Source organism: Perca fluviatilis, chromosome 1, assembly GCF_010015445.1.
Source record: "Perca fluviatilis chromosome 1, GENO_Pfluv_1.0, whole genome shotgun sequence".
Taxonomy (NCBI): Eukaryota; Metazoa; Chordata; class Actinopteri; order Perciformes; family Percidae; genus Perca; species Perca fluviatilis.
The window spans coordinates 7,269,838-7,290,581 of NC_053112.1; the positions used below are offsets into that span (position 1 = coordinate 7,269,838).

Consider the following 20,744-nt stretch of genomic DNA (forward strand, 5'->3'; position numbering starts at 1 on the left):
ATGGCTCTCACGTCCCATGTGATGGAGGTGCTGGAGAGGCTGGTCTTGGCCTACCTTAGGCCACAGGTGAGATCTTCTCTGGACCCTCTACAGTTTGCCAACACGCAACATGCAGCAAAGGGCCACTGGTTGGATTCCAACCCCAGCTGCTGCCAAAGACTCAGCCTACATGGGGCACCTGCTCTACCGGGTGAGCTAGTATTCGCCCCGTTATCAATCTTTTCTGAGATATTATTGAGATTGTCTGGGTTTGTACACTTGGCACCACATGGAGAAGGGTCAGAATAGAGGACCAGAATTTTACCCTCACTACAGTCTGCTAAAAGTTTTATATTGTCCAGCACACAGGCCTCTGCATGTCCAGCATACTGGTTTCCATTTGGTGCTTCTAGTTTTTATTAATGTTAATTAATGTTGCTCTGTACAGCAGCGTGTAACCATAGTTTTGAAAGGTGCTTTATAAATACAGTTTACTTACTTACTTTATAACCCAATATTTTTTCAAATGACCTATGTGTCTTCTTCCCTTAATGGATTGGGTTTGGTTCCACACGTATGTCCAATTGGATCACTCCCCGATGTCATTATATTGTATTGTTAGGTGTATTATACAGTAGCATAGTGTTGCATGGTTTACTGTAATGTTGTATAGTGCAACAGAGACACCTCCCTGTATAATGCAACACAGTCCAACAGCAAAACAACTTCCATCCTCCAAAATCATCTTTTTATATCATATACACCTGTTTCTGTTTTTGTGCTGTAGCACCTCTCCTCCCTTCAGATATGAGCTCATAAGCTATGAAGTAGTACTGTTAGTAAAGTATGTTGAACTTACATTGATCAAACAGTTTATCAGATAACAGTATTGTTATGCAGGAGTTCCCAAATAACCCAGAGACAGACCAGAGTGGATGCTGAGCTAAGCTTTAATCAGAAAGAGCACAACATCAGAGGATTCAGTTTGCTTTACACAAGTATTGAGTACTATGACATGATTCATGTAAATACTGAGGTTGATACACATTAAACATCCACATTTAACATTATTATTTGATAAACAACATTTTTACTCTTTGACTTTTTGAAATAGGGTAGAATATGTTTAGTTTTATTCTCAGCGTTACAGTAACTGTTTAGGTTGAATGGAGTCAGTCTACTTTTTCACCAAATCTCAGTTCAAAATCTCAAATCTCTTTTTCAATATGGTTTATATTGGCAATAATTATAATACACTTAAACATGTAATTGTCTGGCTGTTTAAACTCTGCAGCAGTCTACTGTATTTCAGTTAGTTTAGTTTTTTATTTGGATAGGACAGAAAATTCCTCCTAACCTAAAACCACTGAGAGTCAGTGAAGGACATGATTCTTATTAATTATAACAGTAGTTATCTCAGGACACTTTACAGATAGACTAAGTCTAGACCACACTCTGATTTAAAGAGACTCAACCATTAAGAGCAGGCATTTGGTAATTCACAACAGTTAAATGGAACAACCCCAAAATCAGTCCGTGTTAAGGTAAACAATCACTTAAAACCTCGTGTGCAGGAAAATGCTGGTTAATGATTGGACCAAAGCAAACTTCTGACATGTGTTTGTGTCCCCAGCGTGTCACTTTATTAAGCTCCCACTGTAGTTTAAAGGAGAAAGCGCATCGCTAGGCATAAATCAATCAATTTCTTTAAAAGTAATTTCAGTAGGATCCAGTTGTGTTTGTGTTTGTTTCCCATCATTTTGGCCTAAAACAGTAGAGCCCAGAACTCCTCTACTCCATGGCAACTCTACCACAGCCCCTGTTGGGTTTTACACATTTATGTCTGTATGAATTCTTTTTTAACACAACGTTCATCAACAGGTTCTGGAGCTCCATTGCTGAAGCACTTGATGCATTGGAATGGACCTGAATGGTCTGATGCTTGAGCGTTGTATGAGTAGTCACAACGGATATATGTTGTAATGTAATGTAGTTCCTCCAAGTTGCTTAAGGACGTCTCTAATTTCATCGTCAGACAATTCATTCTTTTGATCTATGTATATTGTGGAAAACACAAAAACATGTTCTGCCCATTGGCCTTTTGGAAACTTCTCATTAATCAATTTCAAGATATTATCGTCATGTTCTGGGTTTGTACACTTGTGGCCACATGGAGAAAGGTAAGAATAGAAGACCAGACTTTTACCCGCACTACTGTCAGCTAAAGGTTGTATGTTGGCCAGTACTCGTGCCTCTGCATGCTCATGCTTTAGAGGCCTTGCTGTAACCACATTGGTACTTGTGTACACTTCCTTTTTTTTCAAATCATCAGCTTTGAAGAGGTCCTGAAGCCTGTTCAGGTCCTGGTTCTCTAGGATGTTTACAGCCAAACTGAAGTGTTTTATATGTCCGCTATTGGTTTTTGTTGAGTACCTGTCAGAGAAAACCGACACAAAGTGTTACCTTATGCCAGGTAAGTACAGATCCAAAGTTTGATGCATGGAGATGGATACATATTCATAGTAGAAGAATAAATAATTAGATGGATTAATGGATGAGGTTGATTTTAGTGATATAGAACCATGAATAGCAATCTCTCCATCACTCAACCAGCCAAGGAGATGTAGAACCAAAGATAGTGGAGACTTCACTAAAAGGTCAGCAGACTAGATAAAACAACATTTAGGGCCCTGTTTTAACGATCTAAGAGCACGGGGTGAAGCGCCTGGCCTAGGTGCGTTTAGGGCGTGTCCAAATCCACTTTTGCAAGTTTGACGACGGAAAAAAGGGTCTGTGTCCCTGTAAGACCAGACCATGGGCGCAAAGATGGGCGCAGGTGCATTTGCTATTTAAACGACGTGGCTGCTGGACAGGAAATTGACAGCTGCATTGGTTTTATGGTGTGTTTTTTTTGTCTTGTAATCGCGACTAGTAGCTCAAGTGTGACGTCACATCCGTGTAGAAAAACGAATAACCGCGGGGTTGTTGCGTGCTCTTTTGTCACACAACACTACGAAGTCGGAGAAAAGCTGGATTTTGTAACATTTTTAGTAACGTTATTATTATTATATGTTATTGACATATTACACAAATATATTTCACAGTTTGATACATGAAAATTACGTTTTGATTAACGTTAACGTTAGGCTACTGCTCTGCTTTCTGCTCAACACTCGGCTTAAAGCCATTGTTGTCATATAGCTACCAAGTGTCTCTAGCCAATTTCAGCTGCACAAGCTACAAAATAACTAATCAGGCGGTATTTATCTCCTAATAAGACTGTAGAGACATGCCTATAGGTAGCAGTATACAGCGCATGTTTAACTCCTAATAAGACTGTAGAGACATGCCTATAGGTAGCAGTATACAGCGCTATGTTTAACTCCTAATAAGACTGTAGAGACATGCCTATAGGGAGTATATACAGCACTATGTTTAACTCCTAATAAGACTGTAGAGACATGCCTATAGGTAGCAGTATACAGCGCCTATGTTTAACTCCTAATAAGACTGTAGAGACATGCCGATATGGTAGCAGTATACGCGCTATGTTTAACTCCTAATAAGACTGTAGAGACATGCCTATAGGTAGCAGTATACAGCGCTATGTTTAACTCCTAATAAGACTGTAGAGACATGCCTATAGGTAGCAGTATACAGCTATGTTTAACTCCTAATAAGACGTATAGACATGCCTATAGGTAGCAGTATACAGCTATGTTTAACTCAAAAAAACAGTAGAAACACACCTATAGAGAGCAGTATACAGTGCTATGTTTAACTCCTAATAAGACTGTAGAGACATGCCTATAGGTAGCAGTATACAGCGCTATGTTTAACTCCTAATAAGACTGTAGAGACATGCCTATAGGTAGCAGTATACAGCGCTATGTTTAACTCCTAATAAGACTGTAGTGACATGCCTATAGGTAGCAGTATACAGCGCTATGTTTAACTCCTAATGAGACTGTAGAGACATGCCTATAGGTAGCAGTATACAGCGCTATGTTTAACTCCTAATAAGACTGTAGTGACATGCCTATAGGTAGCAGTATACAGCGCTATGTTTAACTCCTAATAAGACTGTAGTGACATGCCTATAGGTAGCAGTATACAGCGCTATGTTTAACTCCTAATAAGACTGTAGTGACATGCCTATAGGTAGCAGTATACAGCGTTATGTTTAACTTCTAATAAGACTGTAGAGACATGCCTATAGGTAGCAGTATACAGTGCTATGTGTACGACTTCTTCATTTGGTTACAACAAAGACAAAAGTGCTTAAAATTGTAGAAAACCACAATGTTTACTATGTGTGATGCACGACATAGCCATCTTTTGGTCCTCTGAGTTCAGACGACTTGACGAGTCATATATATACGACCTCTGGGGCATTCTTTTTGTAACTTCCGGTTCGTAACTCCGGAAAACGACTCATAGATCGACTTCGGTGGACAAAAAGAACGCACCATTAAACTAGCAAAGACACTTGCGTCGGGCTTTGCGCTGCACTGGTTGCAAGAAAGGACCCTCAGAGTCTACAGCAGCAGAGACACTCAACTCACTTTGCCCGGGGGCCATCTTTGCTAAATGACAGGAGGCCAGGGGCCAGTTAATAAACAAACAATAATACTATTCCTCAAATAAAAATAATAAAAATTAAAAGGCCCGTCTTTCTTTGAAATTCTTTATTTTCAAATGAACTGACTTATTAAGTATATACATGGCATAAGGATTGATTGATGAGTTATTGCATTTAAAGGCTGCATTGTAGTTTATAACATTAATTATAGCTGGAACCTCTTCCATAATGCAATCACTTAAATGTTGAAATGATTCATAAACATAAACTGCCCCTCCCAGGGAACATAGATTTCAATATCTGAGTTAATGTTATTACCATTAAAACAGATTTCAGTCTTCATCTGTTGTTGTTGATTGAAATCTTGTGGTGCCTTATGGTCTCATCAACTTTATTCATCAATAACTCTTTTTTTAAACAATACTGAACTCTTCTGTACTTCCAACAAGTAGCAAAAAATTTGACTCACGTGTCCCGGATGTATTTTACAATTTTTTCAAGCTTATTCTGATCCATAGCCTTAGTGTTTCCAACAGACAGGCTGAAGACCAGCACCACAGCCATCCAACACAGGCCAGCCATCTGCACAAAGATCAACTTATTAATAGTTATGAACATGAAAGTGAAAGGTTTTCCTACTGTACATGACCACTTCTTTATGCACCCTTTAATAAAAGTCAAACTTGACTTTATAGCACATGCTATGAAATAAGAATGTTAACTTTGAAATAAACATGTCGAAATGAAGTCACTGAAATGCTTTTAAAACACTGGTTTTATGCAGGTAAGACTTTAACTCTTAAACCAAATTTAGCCATTTTAAAAAAAAACAAACCTTGCTGTCTGAGAAGCAGTTTGGTCAGAGTGAATGATAACACCCAAACCTGCCTGCCTGTTAACATGCTATGATAACCTACTTCACTTCTATCTGAAAATTAATTAACAATTATGAAACAAAAGAAAAGCCACAGTTCAACAGAGAGCAGTCATCTAGAGTATCTAGAGTTACATACATACACAATGCAATAAATATATATTTTCGTAAACCTTCACATTTCTGCCAGTGTATGTTCAGCTTACTCATAAGTTTTCTGAGAGAAGAACATTGCTCACCTTCAGTATTGTTGCTCACAGTGTTTGTCAGTCTAAAAAACTACAACAGAAAAGACACAAAAAGAGATAGCTTTATTCCCATCTTGTGGAAGTTACAGTAATGATCTTTTTAGTAAATCCTATTGACATAAAAACTGCTAACATATAAATACTTAAACCTACATTGTGTAATCTGAGTAGATTCTTAGCAAAAAACCCTTTCTTCTTTCACAAATATGTCCTCAGTCATGTGTAAATACTTCCACCAACTAATCAAAGTATTCTCATAAGCGTAAAATCTGCCATTTAGAATCGTTCACAATACATAGGAGCGACTTGCTCGAATGGAGTCATTTACGAGATACAAACGTGGGTCCATTAGCCCCTGCGCTAAGCTATTCAGCGGCTAACGCTACTCTACGCTAACTCGCCCAATGTTCGACCCAGGTGAAAAAAGCTTCTGGGGGGGTGTTTGGCTCGAGGTCATGGTGCAAAGGACCCTAGGGTAAATTACTCCGAACCATCACTTTAATATTGGAGTGGCTAGAACAGCTCCGTGTAAACGATGGAGATACTAAGAGCTAATTTCAGGTTCGGCCACCATAGGAGAAAGGGCTTGAAAGTAATATTCAGTTGGTTGTCATACACAATTTCACCGCTAGATGGGAGAAATTCTTACACAATGGAGCTTTAAATTTTTCCCACCAACCCTGTCTCCTAAAAAAAGATTTAGGAAAAAGTATAGGAACATCATGCTGGTCGAATTATGTTCTTAATCAGTTAAATGAATACATGTTTTGAATATACCTGGAAACATTGACTGATGAAATATTATGTTGGTTTTCCTAGAATATCCACTCTTTTAAAAGCAGTTTGTAAGCACACAACACTTGGTTAAAGGATAAGTTTAAACTTTTGTCTTGATGTTTTTACCTGCTGGTAGAAGAGAGTTGTCTCTGGGGGATGATCTGAAGCCGTCTTCTGCTTCTGTTGTCCTCGGAGCGTTAGGAGTTTGCAAGTTGCAGTCTGAACTCATACATCTTTTATTTGGAGAGGGAGACCATGGCCACGCCCTCAGCGTGGCACCATCACCTTATCTAAACATTCAAATTCTTACAACTATATTCAACGTTTTAAATTAGGACGAAAATACATAGAGGCTTTCAGTGAAATGTGAGTTGTGAACATACATGGAGACTTCAGCATGAGAGAGAGAGAGAGAGAGAGAGAGAGAGAGACAGAGAGAGAGAGAGACAGAGAGAGTTTCAGGTTTTATTTGGGTTGATGTAACTGACACTGAAAATCCTGCATCTCACACATCACCCACAGTGAGCACTTACCACTACTTTCATGGACCCACCCTCTTCATAACCAGACAGGTAGAAAGTACTAGAGACCCAGACTTGAGTAAAAGTACAAGTGCTCTATCAAAAAAGTGAGTTGAGTAGAAGTTGTTAAGTGCTCCTTAAGCACCACACTGAAGTGGAAATACTAAAGTAGTATTAAAAACATTCTGTAAGTAGTTTATTTCAAAATATACTACTCAAGTACTGAAAGTAAAAGTACAAGTATTGTGTTATGTAGTTATTAAAGAAAGCAGTCAAAAGTTTGAATGTCATATTTTATATTGTTTGTACTGCTGCCACAGCCAAAGTTCCTTTGGCTGTGGCAGCAGTACAAGGACAGGCAAAGGTGTAGCACCAAAATTCTGGATCCCTGTAGAGAGGCATTTTCTACGGGCCCCTCCCTGCATCCACAGCTATTCATTCTAGCGTCTTTTTGGGCCCTCCTCACATGAGGGCCCTGGGTACTCAGTCCCCGTTTTTCCGGCCAGTCCGACGCCCCTGAGGACAGGAATGTACAAGGGGGGTAAGCTTCGCTTCAGAACTCGAACCTCCTATGGCGCCATTTTGATGCTACAAAGGTATCACCTCCCGTTAGCATCCCATTGACTCCCATTCATTTTGACGTCACTTAACAGCGAATAACTTTACATCTGAAGCGTTTAAAGACTCTATTTGTCCGTTGTTTATTTCTAAAGAAACACGACAATGTATAAAAGGCTCCATTACCTTGTACCTCACGTTATGGCTCCGTAGCATTTTTGTAAAAATAGGCTAACGATTGCGTCACACAGTAGAGGAATTACCGTATAGTACAGGAGAAGCTCACAGGCAGTTTGGACTTCCATTAGCTGTTTAGGTTTAATGACTAATGTTAACTAGCATGTTAGTGATCAGTAATTAGCCTGTGTCTATGTTATCTCCTTACATATACCTACGCTCTCCGTCTCTGTAAGATTGGGAATGATTGAGATTTCTCTCGGCACAGCTACCAGAAGACTTCACACTTTCAGACAGGTTGCTCACGTCACATCTACGTCTTCAAGCTCAGTTGGAGGCTGCTCAGTAACGCTCAGCCAGCACCGGGAAAGAGACTTCTGATATCCTTCACTGGTCTCTGGTCCAGAGGCACAGGGTCTGGTGGTCCAGTTTATATACTGTCTATGGGAATGTCCAACACCGCAGCATGTCATGAACCGCGGGTAGCTAGCTGGACTCTGGGTGGGCCAGGGGGTGGTCTCCTTCCTCACCCTCACCGCCACATATTGCTCGGTGTTGGGGGTGTTGGGGAGAGGTGTTTTCTGGTTCTTCCATCTAGAGGCGAACTGGCGGGTCTTGGGTGTTCTCGGGGCGGGCAGGCAGCAGAGCGAACAGCAGAACGGGAGCATGCACGGTCTTCTAATAAACCATGACAGTGATAATGTGGGTTTGGAATGATTCAGAACAGTTTTTATAATTGTAACGAGTAATGCAGCACATAAACAATTTAACTCCAGTAGAGTACAGATACAGCCTTTTAGTACTTAAAGGAACACGTCGATTATTGGGACTTTATCTTATTCACCGTAACCCCCAGAGTTAGACAAGTCCATACAAACCCTTCTCATCTCCGTGCGTGCTGTAATGCTGTCTGACAGCTCCAGTGGCACCAGCCCAGCATAGATCCTGCAGGTGAATGGTTCCAGTAATCCTACTGCTCCCAATAAGTGACAAAATAACACCAACATATTCCTATTTACATGTTGTGATTTGTAAAGTCAACGTCACATGAGACACAGCCATCTTCTAACTGTAAACAAACCGGGAACTATATTCTCAGACAGGCTTGCTGCAAAGCAAATCATTCTGCCCAAGTACTATATTCTTCCGCCTGAGAATATAGTTCCCGGTTCCCCGCTAGATGGAACCAGTTACTTGCAGGTTCTGTGCTAGGCTAAGCTACCGGTGGAACCGTCAGACAGAGTTACAACACACACGGACACGAGAAGGGTATGTGTGGACTTGTCTTAGTCTGGGGGAGACGGTGAATAACCTAAACTCCCAATAAGTTAGCATGTTCCTTTAAGTACAGTAGTGAAGTAGTTCTACTTCGTTACTATACATCTCTGTTCCTAACTTACATTATCATCATATTCACTCCCCTGCACTCTCCTGAGTCAGCAAGGGAGGCCCGTTACAGTAGGCAGCACCAGATAGATCATATTTATGCCTCTGCAATGTGCAATGCATGTTCATTTCAGTTTTTCAGCATTTGATTTGCTGCCATACAGTACCCTGGCAAAACTTTGTGTTTTTTTACGCAACTCTAGGCCCCTCTGTGTTTGTGCCAAAAGGAAAATTCTATTTGAAATGACCTGGTCATTAGTTTGAGTATTTGATTTGTTTAATAGTTTTCATTCAGACTTTCATTAAAGCAAATCAGAGAGCTTCTGTCTTGTGTTTGAGAGTGTGTTTGTGTTTCATGGTGTAATGTTTCAGATGGTACCTAAATACATATATCAAAAAGAGGCAGATATAGTGTGTCAATTCTGTTGTAAATTAGAATTAGTGTCATATAATTACTTTCTTAAAAGAACAGTTGGTTTAAGCACCAATAAAAAAATGATTGGTGCTTATAAGTGTCTGTATTTATGTATTCTCGTTCAGTGTTGTCCCCAGTATAAAATTACATGAAGTAGTATATAATGTGAGGCAGAGCCATGACATGAGATAAAGTACTGCTGGATAAGTTGCAGCAACACCTTCAGAATGGCTCCATCCCTTTATCTGAAAATGCAAAGCATTCAAATGAATGTATGCAAAAAATGAAAAAAAAAGTGTTAAGTCAGTCAGTTGACTTTAAGTTCCAAACTGTGAAATGACAGCTGTTATGCAGGACCAAAATGACAAACAGAGGAGAGTGCTGCACTATTTGTTTCTCTGCATCATCTTTGGCAAATTCGACCAAAGACATGCGGGCTAGGTTTATTGGTGTCCCTGAATTGTCCGTAGGTGTGCATGTGTGAGTGAGTGGTTGTTCGTCTATGTGTGGCCCTGCGATGGACTGGCAACCTGTCCGGGGTGTACCCCGCCTTTCGCCCGACGTATGCTGGGATTGGCTCCAGCCCCCCCACGACCCTGTGCGCGGGATAAGTGGTTGACGATGGATGGATTTGATGGATCTTTGGCAAATTAGTGCTTAAAATATATAGAGAGGTACTCTACTTTCTCCTCCTTTGCTCGTGTAAACTCTTCTGTTTTCCATCGCCTCACACACACACACACACACACACACACACACACACACACACCAACTTGTGTGACACAGGGTCACAGTACTGTTATCAGTACTAAAAAAAAGCAGTTAAAAATATATTTCAATCACACATAAGACAACTTATGACAAGCCGGCAAGTTTTTTCCCAGCCCACTGTTAGGTTTCTGTTTTCTACATGGCATGCATTGAGAACAGTTTGGATGTGAATGCACATTTTAAGAGTTGTAGCAGTTTGATGTTCATATAGATTGACAGACTTTAAACTGGTCCTGGTCCCCTCCTATATGTGTGCCTGCTTACTCTGCTGCTTGTTGCCCCTCCTCCTCGTTTCTTCTCTACTCTGCATCCATCCACCTTTCTGCCTTTGCCTCAGCCACCCTGACCTCCACCTGTATCACTGTCAGCATCTGTGTTACAGACCTGAAGGCCCCTTTGTGAGGAGGAAAGTATTAGATAATGTGAGGCAGCGCCAAGTAGGGCTGCTCCTTCTTAGTCGATTAGTCGACTAATCGGTCGTTTTGGTCTTAGTCGACTAAGATTTCTTTAGTCCATTAGTCATTTTTTATGCTTATTCATGCTTAATTACTTATTTCCAAGAAACTTCTGAGCACATTCATGGTAAACACAAGATTTAAAGTGGTGCTTTTGCAGGATTAATTGTGGAGAAACTCAGTTTTACAGATGGTTAATTAACTACATTTATATAGTGCTTTTCTAGTCTTAACCACCTCTCAAAGCGCACAGCTCTGTCAATTAAATCAACTAATCGATTAGTCGACAAAATCATATACGGGTTAGTCGACTAAGAATTTCTGTAGTCGAGGACAGACCTAGTGCCAAGTCAGCTGTGTAGTTTGAATTTGGGAGATTAGCAACACCTTCAGTAAGGCACCAGGCATTTATCAGAACAATCCAAAGCATTCAAATAACTGTATGCAAAAAAATGGAAAAAGACAGTGTTAGCTCAGTCAGCGTTATCTTTAAAATATGTTGAACAGTTTGACTTCAGGATCCAGTACAGCAGAGGTGCTGCTATGAATGACAGGGGAGGCGATCATTAAAGTTGGTACAATTCATCCTTAGGAGAATGTAAATGTCTGAACTGAATTTGATGGAAGTCCATCCAATAGTTGTCGAGACATTTCACTCAAAACCACTGATGTTAACCTCATGGTGGTGATGGCATGGATAAAACTATTGAGTGTAATGTCTGACAAAGGCCATACATGTTTGGTTGGACCATGAAAACAACAATTTCACCAGTTCACTTCTGGGTCAACCGGGTTGCTGGGCATAGGCGCAGATACGGTTGGTGCTCCGCTAACACTTAGCACCCACGAAGCTGATCGCGGTTATGTGAGAGTTACAGTCTGACTTGAGGATCCAAACTGTGAAATGAGAGCTGTTATGCAGGACCAAAATGACACAGAGGAGAGTGGCTGTTGTCTCGAGGTTCCTTCACATCAAACTTCTTTATCTTTATTTAGTCAATGAATTAAAATAAAATGAAAATGATCTCTTTACAAACACACACGCACACCCACACACACACACACACACATGCACACACACACGCACACACACACACGTGCACACACACACACGAACACACATACATACCAACTTGTGTATCACAGGGTATCAGAAACTGTCAAAATGGAAGGAAGATGTATGTTGGGGATAGATTGTATCAATAATACCTAAATTAAGTTTAAAAAAAGTATTAGGTCACATAAAGACACTTGTTAGTGCTGCTCTATTTACTTCTCTGCAGCTGTTGCTGCTCATTTTTGGCAAATTACTTGGTGGTTATTAAAATATATTGGGAAGTACTGATATCAGTGTCGAAAACTAGCAGTTTGAAATAGTTTAGATATTTTTTAGAATTTGATTTTAATCACACATAAGTCTCATTCAGTGTGTCCCCAGTATAAAATTACATGAAGTCATATATAATGTGAGGCAGAGCCATGACATGAGATAAAGTACTGCTGGATAAGTTGCAGCAACACCTTCAGAATGGCTCCATCCCTTTATCTGAAAATTCAAAACATTCAAATGAATGTATGCAAAAAATGACAAAGAAAGTGTTAACTCAGTCAGTGTTATCTTTAAAATATGTTGAACAGGATCCAAACTGTGAAATGACAGCAAGGAGAGGCTTTTTTGTATTATAAGGTACTCTTGGCATTTCTCCTCCTCCTTTCTTCCCCACACACACACACACACACACACACACACACACACACACATACCAACTTGTGTGTTACAGGATATCAGAAACTGTCATGTATGGAAAGAAGATTTATATTAGGGATGGGTGGATCCATCCCTAAAGTATCAATTTTACCCTAACTAAGTCTTAAAAAAAGACCTAATCTTAGGTCACATAAAGACACTGCTGCTCTATTTGCTTCTCTGCAGCTGTTGCTGCTCATGTTTGGCAAATTATTTTGGTGGTTATTAAATATATATCCTGTTAACTCTTCTATTTCCCCCTCCTGTCGTTCCTCTTTTCTGTGTTTTCGTCCTCTTATTTGTTTTCTTCTGACTCTGTGCCTGCTTAATCACCTGCTTTGTGTCCCTCCCCTCCTTTTCATTTCTTCTCAAGGCCACTTTGTGAGGTGGAAAGTAGTATATGATGTGAGGCAGATCCATGGCATGAGATATTGTACTGTTGGATAAGTTGTACTTTGAATTTAGGAGGTTAGCAACACCTTCAGTATGGCCCCACACCTTTATCTTACCATTCATGCCAAAAATGAAAAAGACAGTGTTAGCTCAGTCAGCGTTATCTTTAAAATATGTTGAACAGTTTGACTTCAGGATCCAGTACAGCAGAGGTGCTGCTATGAATGACAGGGGAGGCGATCATTAAAGTTGGTACAATTCATCCTTAGGAGAATGTAAATGTCTGAACTGAATTTGATGGAAGTCCATCCAATAGTTGTCGAGACATTTCACTCAAAACCACAAATGCTAACCTCATGGTGGTGGCATGGATACAACTATTGAGTGTAATGTCTGACAAAGGCCATTCATGTTTGGTTGGACCATGAAAACAACAATTTCACCAGTTCACTTCTGGGTCAACCGGGTTTCTGAGCATAGGCGCCGATACGGTTGGTGCTCCGCTAATACTTAGCACGCGGTTATGTGTCAGTTACACTTTTCATTTCCAATCCTATCCTGAGTTACTGATGTGTGATAATTAGATTCTCTTTAGTGTGTTTTCACATTTGTGTGATGGAGGATTTGTGCTATTTAGAATAGGCCTATTTATTCTATATTTTATATTATTGTTGCTCTCTGCTCTCGTTACATTTTTTATATATCTGATTGTATATATTTTTGGCACATTTTTATATATATTATTATAACAACATAAGTGAAAGAGAAAATTATATTTCTCAATTGCACAAATTTTTCATTAGAACATTTGAAAAACACACTTAAGAGAATCCCGTTATTAAAGTATTGCAATTACAACAGGAAACACTTTTTAAGTTGCACAATCTCCACCTCCAACATTTTAAAAAGACAATGAACACAATTCTGCACAAAATATAGCAGTATAAGTAATAAGAACTTGAAATAAGTATACACTATAATATAGTAATTTTGCAAAATTCTGCAATTTTGTGTGTTTCTGTTTTTGTTTTGTTTTTTGGGGGGGTGGGGCACTTGAAGGGGGTCTTGCCATGGGTGTAATTCAATGTAGAACCGCCCCTGAGGATCCTACTTGCAGACTTTTACTGTTATTGTTCATTGGTTTTGGTTGATTCTAGTGGCACCTTGTGGTAACTGGTGGTCTCGTCAGCTATATTCACACAAAACAAGGAATACTGAACTTTTTATGTAGTTCAAGTAACTAGCAACAGATGGCCTCACCGTGCCAGGATTATGTTTGCAGTGTTTGTAATGTATTCCAGATCCATAGCCTCAGTGTTTCCAACAGACAGGCTGAAGGCCAGCACCACAGCCATCTGCAAACAGAACAGGTTAGTGATAAGGGAAAACATATTTAAAAATTTTCGTTTTTCTACTGTACATGGCCACTTCTTTATATATGCCACCATTTATTTAATAATAACACATGTTATGGAATCAAAATGGGGATGTTATCTTTGAAATAAACATGTTGAAATAAAATCACTGAAAAGCAAATAAGACTTTCACTCTTAAACCAATGTATTCACTTTTGTTTTACTTAAAAAATGTCAAATAAAATGACAAAAATCTAAAAAAGTGGCAATGTGGATTTCTTCAATCTACCAAAACCAACCTCCATGGCCGACAAAAGTTGTCAAATTATACAATTTGAAATATAAAGAACAAAAATACAACTGTGATTCAAGTTCTATGGATAATTTCTGTTAAAATATACGAACATACAACTGTTAATCAGAACATTAAAGGATCGTCCCCGACCCCAAAACAGCACCTCTGATTCATATTTAGATAATTTAATAACCGTAAAACATAGCTTCTTCCCTATTTTTCCTGCTAAAAGCTAAGGAGTTAGCCATCACGGGGGTGTCTTTGGTGTCTTTGTAGCCTTTACAGAAGGTTTTCTATCCAGCCTGGAACATGTGCCTTTTTTCTGAGTTTTTGAGCAATAAATCCAAACCCTCCAAATATATAGGAGAACTGTTTTAGACAACACAAATGCTTGTGTATCATTGCTTTGTGTGTGATATCAATACATATGACATTATTATTTTGATTATTGGCATAAGTGAATTTCATGAGGGCAAAAGCATCTGGACATTTTTTGAAAAAATGGTGGCTGAAGGCCAGCACCACAGCCATCCAACACAGGCCAGCCATCTGCACACAGAACAGGTTAGTGATAAGGGAAAACATATTTAAATTTCCGTCCTTAACAAGTTGTCCTACTGTACATGGCCACTTCTTTATATATGCACCATTTATTTAATAATAACACATGTTATGGAATCAAAATGGGGATGTTATCTTTGAAATAAACATGTTGAAATAAAATCACTGAAATGCAAATAACACTTTTTTTTTACTTAAAAAATGTCGAATAAAATGACAAAAATCTAAAAAAGTGGCAATGTGGACTTCTTTAATAATGTTTATTTCTTTACAGTTTGACACCCAAGACATATGAGAACTGATTTAGACAGGAGATTGGCTTAGCGTTTATGGCTCTGTGTGTGTGATATCAATACATATCTGTGAGATTAATTTTCCGTTTTATTTATTTATTTGTCTTTAAGGTCATACAACCTTTTTTTTTTTACATTCAAGTGACCTCACAACAGCACAAATATTCTAATAGCCCAGTTTTTCCTGAAAAAAAATGATATACATTGATTGACTGTAGACAACAGGGTTGATGTTTTACAAGCTTTTTTAGAAAATAAAACCAGACGGACAAGGAATTGTAAAAATGGCCTCAGGGTTATGAGCGTTACTACACAGATATTTCTTAGAATGTGCAATTAGCGCAACAATTCACTAATATAACATTCTGTATGTCTGAAACAATATTACTTGAGATCACTGACTGACTGATTTAATTTGTGTTTCTACAATGTCCACTCTTTCAAAACTTGCGTGTAAGCAACTACAGTACAGCTAATACACAACACTTGGTTAAAGAATAAGTTCACACTTTTTAAAAATGTTTCTTTTACCTGTTGGTTGGAGAGAGTTGTCTGTTGGATGCTCTAAAGCCGTCTTCTGCTTCTGTTTTCTGTTAGCAGTTTGCAAGTTGCAATGAATACAGTCTGAACTCACAGTCTGACGTGTTTTAATCTAGAGGGAGACCATGGCCACGCCCTGGGTGTGGCAACATGTCCTTATCTAAACATTAAAGATCTTTCAACTATATTCAAAGAGGCTTTCAGTGAAATGTGAGTTATGAACATACAGGGAGACTTCAGCATGAAAGCAGAGCCGGCCCGACGCATAAGCGAACTAATCGGCTGCTTAGGGCCCCAGGGCTACCAAATGGCCCCCCAAGAGCGCTTGAAATGTCCCACAATAGAGCTCATAACAGAGCCGGTCTATATAAAGATAAAGTGTTGCTGCTAATAGGTCTCACATTAGTCTTTAAACGCTTATTTGTACATTATGAGTGCTTAAACTAATATTTACAATACACAAGTTGATTTAGTGCCAAATGCAGCGGCAGCACGTTACAATGTGCAGAATCCCCCTAACCAAATCCTGCTTAGGGCCCCCCAAAAGCCTCGGGCCGGCCCTGCATGAAAGAGAGAGAGAGAGAGAGAGAGAGAGAGAGAGAGAGAGAGAGAGAGAGAGAGAGAGAGAGAGAGAGAGAAAAAAAGAGTTTCAGGTTTTAGTTGGATTCATGTAATTGACACAGAAAGTCCTGCATTTCACACGTCACCCACAATGAAATTATGCAATTACCAATACTTTCATGGCCATGAAATCACCGCACTGCGGAGGAAGGTCTGGCTAGTCCAGCATTCTGGGATGGGAGAATAACGTGCTCTGGTTTATTGGCATTTCTTTAAACCAATTACAATAGTCTTGGGCGGTGCTAAGCGCTGGACGGAGCCACGGTGCCTCTGCAAAATAGCCTCGGGAAGGAACTTGTTTTGGTGGAACATGTGTACGTTCAAAAGTAGCTTTAGTCGTTCAACAGAAAACTCAGATTGGACAGATAGTCTAGCTAGCTGTCTGGATTTACCCTGCAGAGATCTGAGGAGCAGGGTAACCAGAGTTTAAAACACCAACACAAAGAAAGAGGAAGGCACCGGAGCAATACCCAAAGTGGAACGGCATGGATCAACCCGTTCTGATTCCGAACTTGTAAAATTACGACGCTTGGACAGTGGCTGTCAGTGGCTGTCAGTGGCTGTCAGTGGCTGTCAGCATCTGATGCGACAAAAAAGGCGTCTTTTAGCGTGTTTGTGTAACGCACCGGGGACAGCAGCAGCTAGATAGGATTTAGCGAATATGTATGGGCGAATTTCCGCGTAAGGAGGTTGGTTGGTCAAACACAGGACTTTCACCCAGGAGACCAGGTTGCTATAGTCCTTTTTTTCTTTCAGACCCTTTCTTCCCGCGTGTCACGGAACCATACGCCCCGACCAAGCGCGTTTACTTAAACCGCTAAAGGAGACTTTTAGCGTCAATAAGAACGACAAAGGCACCTGACCAAGTGTCCATATTTTACGAGATGGGTGTTAGAACCTGTAGCGTGGATAGAGACCATCTTCATAACTAACATCATCATCATGTTCACACCCTTGCACTATCCTGAGTCAGCAAGGGAGGCCCGTTACAGTAGGCAGCACCAGATAGATCATATTTTAGGGGGCTCTCCCACCTGCCTCATTTAGTACGGTTGAATCGCACTAGAGTTTGTTTTCTCCCTTGGTGCGGTTTGTTTGGGCAGCTGAGAACGCAGCAATCACACTCGGATGCGCACCTAAAGCAGTCCAAACTAGCGTACAAGGTGGTCTCGGTTCGTAATAGATCAGACTCATCTGCTGGAAGAACTGTGGCACTAAATCCATAGACAGTTAAAGAAATGGACCACCAGACCCCGTGTCTCTGGACAGAGACCAGTGAAGGATATTAGAAGCACTTTCCCGGTGCTGGCTGAGCGTTACTGAGCAGCCTCCAACTGAGCTTGAAGACGTAGATGTGACGTGAGCAACCTGTCTGAAAGTGTGAAGTCTTCTGGTAGCTGTGCCGAGAGAAATCTCAATCATTCCCAATCTTACAGAGACGGAGAGTGTAGGTATATGTAAGGAGATAACATAGGCACAGGCTAATTACTGATCACTAACATGCTAGTTAACATTGGTAATTAAACTTTTCTAAACAGCTAATGGAAGTCCAAACTGCTTGCCAGCTTCTCCTGTACTATACGGTAATTCCTCTACTGTGTGACAGTAAGTCTCGTGGTTAGGACTCAATCGTTAGCCTATTTTTATAAAAGCGTCTGCTACGGAGCCATAACTTGAGGTACAAGGTAATGGAGCCTTTTATACATTGTTGTGTTTCTTTAGAATTAAACAATGGACAAATAGAGTCTTTAAATGCTTCAGATGTAAAGTTATTCGCTGTCAAAATTGAATGCTAACAGCAAGTGTGAGTGCTTATCAAAAAGTGTTAGCATTAAAATGGCGCCATAGGAGGTACGCGGAGGTACCCTTGACTAAACCAGCTGCCTAAGTAAGCTGTGCTGTGCATAATGGGATCAGGACAAGTTTGCACTTGAGCAACATAGCCCCACGGAAACTCGCGGACAAGCTTGGAGTCGTGAGGAAGTGCGTAGCCTCATAGAAATTTGTTCTGATGACCGTATTAGGTCCCAACTTTCAAAATCACACAAGGACAGTGAAATCTTTGCATTGTTTAGCAAACAGATTCTGACCAATCAAAGAGCAGTTTAGGGAACATGTGATGTGAATGATGTGAATGTAATCACATGATTTGTGTTTGAGATGTGTTCACAGTGTAATGTTTAAGATAGTATCTCAGTTTGTCATAGTGCTTCTGGAGTAACAAAGGACATAAATACATACAGTATATGAAAAAGGGGGCAGATATAGTGTATACATTTTGTTGTAAGTTAGAATTGGTGTCATGTCATATATAATCAATTCTGTCAAATTTTTGGGTTTGCTTTTTGGAACCTTGAGTGCCTGTATATATGTAGACTCTTTCAGTGTTGTGTGACTACATGAAGTAGTATATAATGCACCATCCCTTTATATGAAAATGGAAGAGCATTCAAATTAATGTATGCAAAAAATGAAAAAGAAAGTGTTAACTAGTCACTCTTATCTTTAAAATATGTTGAACAGTTGATTTCAGGATCTAAACTGTGAAATGATACAGTAGTTGTTTTGCATGCGCTCCAAAAGTGGCTGTAGTCTCGAGGCTATTTTACATTAAACCTTTTTATTTTAGTCAATGAAAGTTCTCTCTTTACAAACACAGAGACCAACTTGTATATCACAGGGTATCAAACTGTCAAGTATGGAAAGAGGATGTATGTCAAGTCAGGTGAAGTAAATTGTATTTATATAGCCCAATATCAAAAAATCTCAGAACAAACAGACATGCAGTAGATGCAGAACAGACCAGCATGACGAAATATCACTATAAATAATCCAATGTTAAAGATAGATGGATAGATCCCCAAAGTCTTGTATTGGTAAAAAATCAATTTCTCTCATGTTAAATCATACAAAGACTCTTGTTAATAGATTAGATTAGATTTAACTGTATTGTCATTTAGCAGAGTACAGGTACAGAGCCAATGAAATGCAGTTGACAAAGTGCAAAAGAAGCATTAATTACCAAAGTGCAGGTTAATGTTGCACTCTTTGCTTCTCTGCAGCTGTTGTCTATAAAAATATATTTAGAAGTACTCTATTTATAACACATTCACCTCAGAAATCATCACACATATCAATCCCCTACATATTACTTTATATACTATATTTTTTTTAGAAATTGAGTTTATTAACACATAAGACATCTACCACCAATGTTTATTTTCCAATCCAATGTTAAGTTCCTTTGACTTGACATCAACATGGATTGAGAACAGTTTGAAAGTGAACGCACATTTTAAGAGTTAGGACAGTTTATGTTCATTCACTTATAGATTTTAAGCTCGTCCTGCGCTGCCCTAAAACTTACTCTGCTGCTGGTTCCCCCTCCTCCTCGTTTCTTCTCTACTCTGCATCCATCCAACTTTCTGCCTTTGCCTCAGCCACCCTGACCTCCACCTGTATCACTGTCAGCATCTGTGTTACAGACCTAAAGGCCCCTTTGTGAGGAGGAAAGTAGTAGATAATGTGAGGCAGCGCCAAGTCAGCAGTGTAGTTTGAATTTGGGAGATTAGCAACACCTTCAGGAGGGCACAGCGCCTTTATCTGAAAAATCCAAAGCATTCAAATAACTGTATAGTATGCAAAAAATGAAAAAGAGAAAGAAGAGAATAGAAAGGTGTGGGGGGGGGTTGTGGCAGTGGAGCAGGTCTGTGAGTTAGGAAGGAGCCTGGTTATCATTGGCGTAGCAGTGGAAGTGAAGACCATGTTTGCGTATGATATTTCCGAGTGGCAGGATGTAAAGGATGAAAAGGAGAGGACCAAGCACCGAACCTTGGGGGACGCCTTGTGACAGAGGAGCAATGGAGGAGGTGCAGTTGTTGATGTGTATGAACTGTTGTCTGTTGAGATAGTTGAACAGAGCCAGGAGAGTTTGGTGTGTTGTGAGCAGAATCCAGATTGAAATGGTTCAAACAGGTTATTGGAGGAGAGGTGGGTTTTAATTTGAGCAACGACAACACGTTGTTCCAAAGTCGTTCCGTTTCCAGTGGATCCAGCTAGCTATTGTTGTTAGCTTCCAGTGCCAAAAACAGACTGCCAGTTGCCTCCTAGCAACTGCAGCAGTAGCAAGAATAAAATACGACTTTTGGCAGTGATTCAGGCATCAAATTATTAAAATAGGTGAACCGGATTAAAAG

The 20,744-nt window shown here is 39.8% G+C and overlaps 1 long non-coding RNA gene across 1 annotated transcript; it reads right to left on the reverse strand.

The window, feature by feature from the left end:
• Window positions 1-1,981: 1,981 nt before the first annotated feature.
• LOC120568064 lies at window positions 1,982-6,706 on the reverse strand. The gene is made up of 4 exons (XR_005640658.1): window positions 6,587-6,706; window positions 5,675-5,714; window positions 5,031-5,143; window positions 1,982-2,412 (listed from the first exon to the last, which is right to left on the reverse strand). It is a non-coding gene; the product is annotated as an uncharacterized LOC120568064 (long non-coding RNA).
• Window positions 6,707-20,744: the final 14,038 nt, after the last annotated feature.